Source organism: Echiichthys vipera, assembly GCF_963691815.1.
Source record: "Echiichthys vipera genome assembly, chromosome: 6".
Classification (NCBI taxonomy): Eukaryota; Metazoa; Chordata; class Actinopteri; order Perciformes; family Trachinidae; genus Echiichthys; species Echiichthys vipera.
Genome location: NC_139831.1, coordinates 6,385,809 through 6,396,612, shown reverse-complemented (window position 1 = coordinate 6,396,612; position 10,804 = coordinate 6,385,809).

Here is a 10,804-nt window from a genome sequence, read left to right as displayed (position 1 = left end):
CGCAGGAGCCCACATCGGCCGATACTGATACACCCATTTAACGCAAATATCGGCCGATGTATCGGGCTATCACTAATCAAAACTGAAGTAAAAGTGCTGTTATGATGTTGACATGACTGTCAAAAGACCAAAATCTCTTGAGGTCCTGCAGCCGACAAGCTGCCAAGCTGCTCTGCTCAGATGGGCGGCATGGCTCTGAAACGTGCTAACGCAAGATATGTGGCTCATCATTAAACTGTACATATGGCCTTTTGAGAGGGGACAAAAGTTATATAAAGTTACCAGGCCTCAGTAGCCCACTTAATGCTAGCAGCTTAAGGCTACAATTTCACTAAGACACACCCAAATCTCCAACCGAACTGTCGATGGTCGAGCTGCATTGTGGGTAACGTAGGTATGAGCTTTGACAAGGATGCAATAGGGAAAGCACAGGGGGAAAAAAGTTCTGCTTCATCGATTTTGATCCTAGTTCTGTCCATTAACACAACACACAGTAGGAGTTGTAGTCGACAGGTGTATAACACTTAATCTGTGCTTTTAGTAGCATTTTATTTTGTGTTCATGCAGGTGACAAACCACTGGTTCGGCAGTCGAAACTCTAGTTGTCATTAAACTTCGGATAAACAATAATGCAGCTTCTTTGAGTTTGAGTCTGAAACTGAACATCTCAATCAACAAAACGGATTTCTGGTGACATTTGGCTGTAAATGTCAAACCTCGGTCAGAATCCAGGGTGTTAGAAGAGCCAAATAAATCTGACATCTTTGCTTGATAAAACTCCCATCTCTTTTTCTTTTCTTGCTTGGCTTCTGCAGCAGACAAGGTCCCCCGACTTTACCTACATGCTAAGTGTCCATGAAACAGCCATATAATGCTTTCTTACTCAGGGTCTGAAAAGATGCCAGAAGAATGTAGAAATGTGGTGACATGTCAATGTTGCTGGCAGAGCTGTGACTGAACTATGTCTCGGAAAACTTTACTTTTATCGTTAAATTACTTCAAATGATATCTCCTCTCAACATACAATCTGTTTTACGTCTCAATGCCTCCTTCGCCAGCGATGTGTAAAATCACTCCGCTAACACGCATGAGTTTATCTGTGAATAGACTTTAATTAAAGTGAACCCTTTTTTCATCACCTAATTATTACAAATTAAATGAGCTTCATCAACCAAGATATAGTGTTGAAAAGTGGGAAAACAACAGATGGAGAATATGCTAATAAAAGCTGGTTTCCCCTGGTGGAACTTGAAATGCTGTGATCGTGTATTTTAAAACAAGTTAATCAGGAGATTCAGGTGAGCAGAATAATGGACACGATGTACAGTGAAGACAATAGGGAACAGCTGCTGTCTCTTCTACAGTACACTCCACTTCCCAGTCCTCCATCTTTCAGCCCAAAGTCCCCGGCACAGATGTATTAATCCAGCTCTCGATTCTTTCCCCAACCCCATTCTGATTGTTTCCTCAGCCCATGAAAGCAATACTTCAATAAGAACCTGCACAGACGCCAGTGATTCCCAGGGATTTTACCTCCAATCTCTCTCTAATCACAGCTTCACCCTCCTGTGAAACCTTTCTTTGCAGCTCTCCCTCCCACCAGCAACTACAGTATCACACTATCACTTTATTGCCTCTCCACGCTGAACCTAAGTCTTACTCCAGGCAAGCTATACGTTTATCCTACATCAGCCACCGACTTCTCTTCCTCTGTCTACCAACAGATTACTCTGGCCCCTCTTCTTTCCCACCCATCTCTCGCCCTCCAGTAAACATCTGACACCAATATCAGTTTCATAATCCACTTTAGGCCAAGCTGCTGTGAGATCTGAGACATTACACCCCTCAAGCTTCACTATCTAATCCTCTCTGTTTGGATCACCTCACCCACAATACACAGGGTTTTGTTTCCAGAGCTCATACTTTCTCTACAGGCCACTGGGATGTACGATCACACCGTAATACTCTGCGTTTAGCCGGGGCACTTGGTATTTTACCTCCCATTTGTGATGTCTGCACACTCACTTCACTGCATAATCTCTGTGTAATCTCTTCATTAGAATCAACACAATATGCTCTTGAAGAGAAAAAGGCATAATATAATGCATGTTTATGATCATCTAAATGGTGCTTTAACACATGGCAGAGTGAAACGCCGAGAGCCTGAGCCGTTGCACTTTTAACGAATGTTCATGGGGACATCTAGTGTTGGCTGAGGAAAGGAAAAGCAAGTTATTTTTTTATTTTCCCTGCAGGATGATCATGCACTCTTTTCAAACCTGCAGCTATAACGTGGAAGTGCAAAACCCTTTTTTAAGCCAGGCAAGCTGAAAAGGAAAGTGTCCAGTCTGAGCAGCTTAGGTTCATCCATATTTTAAAAAAAATATGTCTTGTTCATTGGAGAAATGTCATTAATGTGAGATTGCTCTCGGCACAGATAAGATGCGGGTAGAGGTGCGGTTGAAGATGAATGAGGTGGAAAACTGAATTAATTTAATTTCCTGTAATTCAGACTTTCCTCATTGATATAAATGGGGAGGACAAAATAACAGAAACACCTCTTAGTATAATGCCGTACAGTTCAATAGCCCCACAAACTGCAGCCCCAAAAATGATCACACAGTTTGATCAACACCTCTTCAAAACAAAAACGGAACATTATAACCTTCATGAACGTACCACCGATTTCCCATCATAAGATCTTCTTACTTTCCAGTGAAAATGCTTGTTCGGCTGTGACTCTGCCAAAAATGTTACTTGTCTTACAAATTTGTTGAATATTAAATACATGTACATTAGGCTACAAGAACTATTCCTCACCGCAGACGTTTCTGAACCACCTCAACAGGTTCTTGAGGTGTGAGGTTTTTAACACTCTGCAGTCACAGAACACTACAAATTCAAATACATTTTTTTTTACCTCAAAACTATATATTGATGTTAAAAGATTGTGGTTAAAATGAGTATGTCTATAATTAAGTCTCACTTTCACACAGGACAGGAACCGAACAGGATAGAAACCGTGGTATCTTGGGTGAGTGTTTCTGGTGTGTGTTTGACCCAACCATCCCCCCAGACCTCCTCCCTAAGCGATCAGTAAGTCACCTGACTTCCAGAGCGCTACCTCTGTGCACGTAATATTGGTAGAAACAAATAAAGAGCTGCACTACCATGCCAGTATTTTCCCTGACTACTGGGCTGAATCTGGGTGGTTGGTATCCATAAATATTGCATTACCGCCATCTGTTGGACTGTCACTTGCTCCATATATCCTGGCATTGCCATGGCATATTTGAAAAGACACAAGACAAAAGTGTCCCTGAATGTGGTGCATGTGTGAATAGTGAAAGTCACTGTTATCCTACTAACTTATCTTGTGAAAGAGGCGTTTGACTGCATTAGCTTTAGCTGTGTACCCAAATGGTGAGTGCAGGCTATATCTCAGTAGTTGAAGAATTCATTGCCTCTCTGTCTTACCCCTGTTATCTGTCTATTTCCTCCCCCACTGCTCCCTGCTTCCCACTGCTTTGATTAGCTCCCATTAAGAACCCACTCCAAGCCGCTCAGCCACCCAACACATTTACAAGTCTTAAAGCACCGCAATCAACAAACTCACACCAGGCCCAAACTCTCCAAGCGCCCATTTGTAGACTGCTACAATGAAACGAAGATTTGAAATGGCAACAAAGTGGTGCTTGACACAGCTCTGGGATGAGTGGAACAACTGTAGAGGATTTATGTCTCAAAAGCATCAAAGTCCTTGAAAGACAGACCGGGAATGGGGATGGAGCTACAGTTTGTCCTCTGTCAAGATTGAAGGAAATCAGTCCAAACTATTTGGCTGGGTGGTGCTGGTTTTCACAGCTGGAGACCAAAACAACCAAAACATTTCATCGGTGGTAAAGAAAGGAGGTGCAGCCAACGGATTTTTTTAGGGTTTTATCCACAACGACAGGAAGCAAATGCAGTAAAGTGTGTTTCAAAAAAGGTATTTAACTCCACTCTGCTATTGTCTCATACAAGAAATAGTGATGAAACAATATTTTTGAGCAGAGGGTGATCTATTTCAGCTCACTGAATGCATGGAGTGGGAAGGGAGTGAAATGAAACATGACAAACATGGTGGTATACATGGTACATACGATTGAAACAGGGTTCCCATATGCGGCAGAGTCAGGTGCCTCCCAGCTCGAGGACGGAGAACTTTCAAGGGGAAAGAAAGGGCTGCACAACACTGATTGATATACAGCTTTTAACTATGCAAACACACTAAACACTACAGTGTCAAACAGAATGGAGAAAAAAGCAAACACATATACAGTCAACCTGCAATTCTCATTAGAGAATTTCAAATCTGTAGGATAGGGGATCCAAAAGTGGGTGTTACCATTGTCAATCCCTCCCCCACACCACCACCACCATCAGTGGTGCAGTCAGCCGACAAAACGTAACAAAACATTTATTTAAACTGCAACAATGCCTTTTTAATAGCACAAGTTTACATACACGTCGCTGATGATTGGTTAACACCTCTGACACACCAGAAAACATTACTAAAAGCCTGTTGCACACCGTTTTTAGGCAAAACGTTGTTCAACCCGACAACTGTAGGAAAACGTGGCTCACTGCTTTCAGACTGAACATGCCCCGGTTGTAGCTATGTGTTGCCATTTTGTTTTTGTTCTGGTTGATTCTAATGAAAACAGTAATGCTGAAATGTTTGTGTGTTTAGTTTCAAGTCAGTCAGTTTGCTCCAGTATCCTCTTTTCCCCTGGGAAAAAAATAGCATTAGGTACTACTCAAAACTTTTGCTGATGGAAAACCAAAAAATATCAAGTGGAAGTTCATCGGAGTCGAGCCGTAACACGGCAGTAGTGAGAGTGGGTACACGTGTTCGAGCTGTAAAATCTCACTTTAAGAAGATTATCACGAAGGTAAGACCTCTCTCTTCTCTTACCTCCTACCAGCGGTGGTCTCTTGACAAACCTGTTGGTGATGAACTGATTGACACTTACTCAATCAAAAGAAACTTCTGCACACTGATGAAGTGGAGTACTTGTGAATTTACCTTGTGTGTGTTGAACACAGAAGCTAATATATTGAAGGAACAGAGTATCCTGTTTGATTTGCCTGTGATTTTACTCACATTTTGAAACAAAGTCCCTACGGTTAAACTCTAGTCGGTGCCTGTTTATTTCTAATATACTAATTTTTGGATCTTCTTAAACCAAGAACACATAAAACGTCTTTACAGCTATTTGCAATACATCTATAGCCAACATTTAACCTGCATTAAAATAGGGCCATTTCTGTTCACTGTGTGTGAAGCTAAATTATATATTTTTTTAAATACAATGGTGTCAGTCAAACAAATGATAACCAGAACTTTCTTTGCAGCCAGCCAAATAGTTTGAAGCAGAGCAATCCGATTTTTAGAAACGTCACAGTAGTTGTAGAGGATGGAGTCAAAGAAGGACATACTGTAGTTCAGAGAGCAATGTATGCATGAAAATGTATAAGTAATGGCTTTATTCATAGCTACATCATTTATAGTACAGTACAGTATTAATCCCCTCTGAGTGCTCCGACATGCTGTGAATACCTTTTCCAAAAGAGAACAGCGCTCAGCCACTTACAAACAGAACTGTGATTATGTATTTTCATGGGTCGTTTCAGAAACAAATAAAGTGCTGCACTTCCAAGATAAATGCACATAATCAACATTATACAACCAAGTAAAGTGGACAACCGAGTAATGACAAAGACATCAAACAGTATGAAGGGTGAAGGAACTCATTATGATTGTGAATCAGGTGGGGAAGGTAAAAACAAGCCACCAGAGTGGAATAATACGAGAAAATAAAATGACTTTAGGAAAGTAAATATGTTGAATTAGCCTTGTGTTTCAATTTTGAATTCATTTAAACTCCTGAGCTTCTTTGACACAGTTGTCTAAAGGTTAAACTGGGCATTGGGTCTCATTCAGTCCTTCAGTGTGGATGGCTTATGAGACAGTGGGCCCCTGGGTACAGACAAGGCCCCCCGCCGTGTCAGGAACAAGTCATGCGTGTGTCCCTTTGACTGTGATTTATTTTTTACAACTTTTAGTCATTTTTCATCCTTTTATGGTTGTTTTGCATCTAATTTAAGGACTCAACTTTTGACTCAAGATCTCATGTTAATTAATTTATTCTTAATTAACATAAACATTTGCAAAAGTCTCTCAAGATGGTTATGGTTAGATGGTTATGGATAGGCATCAACATCGAGTGTTTAAGGTCAGCGTAGGTGGTCGGGAAGTGAGTCTCGCAAGAGTTTTACCGAGTTTTCACAAATCTAGGGTTACCATCTATAAATGACCAAGAGATACAATTCTGGTTTGATTGAAATTTGGTCTGTTGTCAACTCACACCCCTAGGACCCCTTCAGCTAGTAGGAAGAATTTTGCAAGTTGCCATGGTAACCTAGCCTGGCATCACCAGAATCCTCTCATTTCATTTTTGATATCCAAGAGGCGTTATTGTTTCAGGATGCAATTGGACAGACCTACAACCAATGAGAGCCATGAAATGTGACGCACATCCAATGAGAGCCATGCAACAGCAGAGCCTGGTCAGTGGAAAACAATGGCGGCCAGGCCACAAACTTTGATATATTTGATCAGTTTGACAGTTTAATCTGAGTTTCGTGAGCCTGGTAAACTGCGTTGACTGGACCCGCAGACTGGATGGTGATGCTGTCAGTCATCTTCTTAAACCCACCCAACATGGGATAACAAGTTTTGATTGGGCCGTACAATGTCACAACGCTGTACATCTGTCTGTATGGGAGAGGGGCTAACAAATGAGGCATGAGTTTGGCCGACTCGTCTGGTTTCCAGGCTAATGGTAACCGACCTGTGAGTGCTGGCCTATGGATTTTCCCTGTTCCTGCATTCTTGTATTCCAACCAGCATCCTTTCAATCAATTCATCACATCTCCAAGTGATCATGTCCACTCAGACCTCTGCTTTGACAACAGCCATAGCTACCATTGTCATTATTCTGTCCCCTTCACAGTGTGAGCTGCTGAGCTGCCGACAGAGACTCGACCTGGCACAGATTTCTACGGTGTGCTAATAATTTTGTGTTTGTTTACTGTCAGAAACCTGCAGGATATCTCTGCAGGTCTGAAACAGACAGCAGGACATAATTATAGTGTGTTCCTTGGTATGTCACCCAGCTCTTGAGGAGAAACGAGCTTCGTCAGCCTCATTGTCTCCCATCAGCCATACATCTCCACCTCATCTCAGTGTGTGTGCGTGTGCGTGTGTGTTTTTGTGTGTGTGCGTGCGTGTCAAACCTTTTATCCATGAGATAGGACGACAGGCAGGAAGGGATGGCATAATACTTTTGTTTACAACACTGGAAAATGTGCAAGTGTGTATTTGTCTCTCTCACACTGGATATGTGTGAGTGTGTGGATGTCAGACTAGACAAAGCAAGCATTTATTCCCTGTAGCAGCAATGTGTGTCATATCCAGGTGAGTGTGACAGATCGGGGGCTTCACTACAGTGACAGGGGAGCCAAGGCCATCTTGCTTGTATTATTCATGAGAGTCGGGGATGCCTCGTTGGCACGCTGCTTTGGCACAGCAGCACAGATAGAACAGCAGCAAAATAATGAGAAGCTGTAGCCCACTGCTGTGTCATCAGCATCACAGTCTTTTAGCAGCACCTAGTGCTCACTGTATGAAAACTAAATCATTGGGAGAAACGCATCCACACATTCATGGCTTTTGTTTTATCTCAATCTGCGCCCTCTACCTGAGGACTTGCTCTTTCTGTACCTAATCCTCTGTAAATACAAATACAGTGAAAAGTAGAATATGTTGTATGCGGAAGATTTGGACTTTTCTTGAAGTTAGACTTGGACTTACAGCGTGCTCACACTGTCCTTTTGGCCGCGGCCAAAACCGGTTTTTCAGCTAAAGTCTAGTACCTTTAAGTAGTGTGAGCGCACCCGCTCCGCGCTCAACTGGGGCCAGCGGACCGTCCACGGCCCGCTTGAAAGAGGTGGGCTTTAGCGGAGCCGTTTGCACATGTACGAGCACGAGCGTGCGCACGTGCACGCGCACGCGCACGAGCCCTACGGCAGTAGCGTTATGTCCGCCTGTTCTGACATGTAAATAGAAGGACGGACCATGCGCGGACATTTAACAACAACAACAATGGTGGTGAAAGGTTCACGTTGGTGTGGTGCGGAGGTGGAGTGTTTACTGCAGATTTGGTCGGATGAAAATATTCAAAAACAGTCGACAAGACGCACAAAAACTCCGAGGTCTATGGAAAGATTTGTAAACAAAGCCACACACGCGATCAATGCGTGTGACGTGTTACGGCTTGAAGGCGTATGGACAGCAAGAAGTATTGGCCGAGGCCCTGGTAGTGTGAGTACAAACGGGGCTGGGGCGCGGGGGGAGAGGGAGGGGGGGCAAGTACCCTAAAGTCCGGGTCTCGGTCCGGGAGGATAGTGTGAGCGCGACAACACTAGGACTGAAGTCGCTCACACAGTGACTCGAGACTGGTCCTCAAAATACTTTGGACTGATGAACAATCTGTATTTTACGTTAAAGTGAAATAAGCCATCGAGACAATTTTTATTGTGTAACTATTAACAGAGAAATCCCAATCCTAACAGTGGAATGCTACTATCACTGATTAGCTTGGAAGGCACGGTACGGTGAATGCATTAAAAAACAGCTTTTTTAACCACTAATACTGCTCATGATAACACCAAACCTCTGTAGTAGCATGGTACAAGTCCTTACACATTAAACAAAGCACCAACAACATAGTTAGATAACTCTGAGTTTATTTACTAACCTACTGGCCCTGGTACCAGCTCCTCTCGTAGTAAAGTCTATACAAGTCAATTACCAAATGCAATCCAAAGGGAAGGAGCCCTCTTTTCTCTGCTAAAAGTTTACAAAAACCACAAGACCAAAAGTTACCAAAATTAGCTGGTGGGCAGCTCATTACAACCAGACGAAACTTTGGACTTGAGACTTGACATTCATTCATTCATTCATCTTCGACCGCTTGTCCCTTTCGGGGTTGCTGGAGCCAATCCCAGCTGACATCAGGCGTGAGGCGGGGCACACCCTGGACAGGACGCCAGTCTATCGCAGGGCACATAGAGACGCACAGAGACAGACAACCATTCACACCTACGGGCAATTTAGAGACATCAATTAACCTAACACAGGCATGTCTTTGGACTGTGGGAGGAAACCGGAGAACCCGGAGAAAACCCACGCAGACACGGGGAGAACATGCAAACTCCACACAGAAAGGCCCCAGCCGGGATGCGAACTTGGAGCCTTCTCGCTGTGAGGCGACAGTGCTAATTACTACAACACTATGTCACCCGAGACTTGACATGAACTTACTTATTTTATCAATGTGAACTGCAACATGTGATTCGCAAATTAGCAAAACCATCAAAACACCGTGATGTAACACTTCAGTGTGTATACCTGTAGATGTTATGTGAATGTATCTGTCAGGGTTCAAACTCAGGTTCAATATTGACAAATCACTCACTCTGAGTGTCTATTGTTGTTTGAAGTTATTTAAATGCTGCACACATACCTTTGTAAAATTATTTTGCGTTACATTATGTATGTATATGCCTCAGGACACCAGCATCACAAAACAACCTCTTCAGTAATTAGTCTTATTACTTTCTTTAGTCCAATCCTGCAGCTACTTCAGACACAGTATATTTTTAAACCCCTCTCTAAGGTGCATTATATCTTGGTGTTCCTATAGAAACTGACCAAAGTACCAATCTGTGCAAGAAATGGTACTATGAAGAGGGAATAAATCAACTTGTATCTGACTTTGGAACCTTTTTGATAAATCTGTCAAGAGAAGCTTCTGCTCTACTTTTTCATACTAACGCATAAAAAAGACCTGAAGGCATGAAGGCATATTTGTCCGATGGTAATCATAATCAAAATATGGTTGGACAATTTGACAATATGTATTACAGCATGAGGCAACATTGTATTTTTAGACACATTTTCTTTACATATGTAATTCATAATCATAGATTTAACATGTAAACATAAAACAAAGACAGATCCCAGAAGACACTGACTCAAACTGACTCTTAAATGCAGATAACAAGTAAATCAATAAACTAACCAAGTAAACATGTTCATACCCAGAGAAAGAAAATAAGTATGCTAGTGATGTTTCTGCCTATTCCCTAATGAATATATATCCAGGAGTCAATCGTCTGCATTAATCCTGCTCCACTGTTCTTCTTGGTCCCTAATTGTTAAAGTTTATGTTAACCATTTTTCATTCTGCGTAGGATATAAAGCCCAGTGTGGAAGATATCCCTCTAATATCCCTGCATGTATTATACGATCCTTGTGCTAATGTTGCAAACATAGATATGCAGGGATATTTACAACTAATTTGGATTTTGCATCAATGTGGAGGACCTTTAATCCCCAGACAGGCACAGGGCAGCTTGGTCAGCAGAAAAAATGTTTGCACTGTACGTTTCTGTAAACCACATAAATGTCGATATTCAATATTGTTGGCACCCTTTATATCTGTATGCAACGTAGACTACCAGGCTTTCAGCTGAAAAATATTACACATATAGTTAAGGTAATATGGAGAATAGGCAGAACACCGCCATTTAGCATCTCAAGATCGTAGTCGCAACAACAAACAATAATTAAAAGCACTTGGGTTGCCAGGTTCATCAGACCCGGCCCAGTAGCCAACAGGAGACCGGAGTCTGT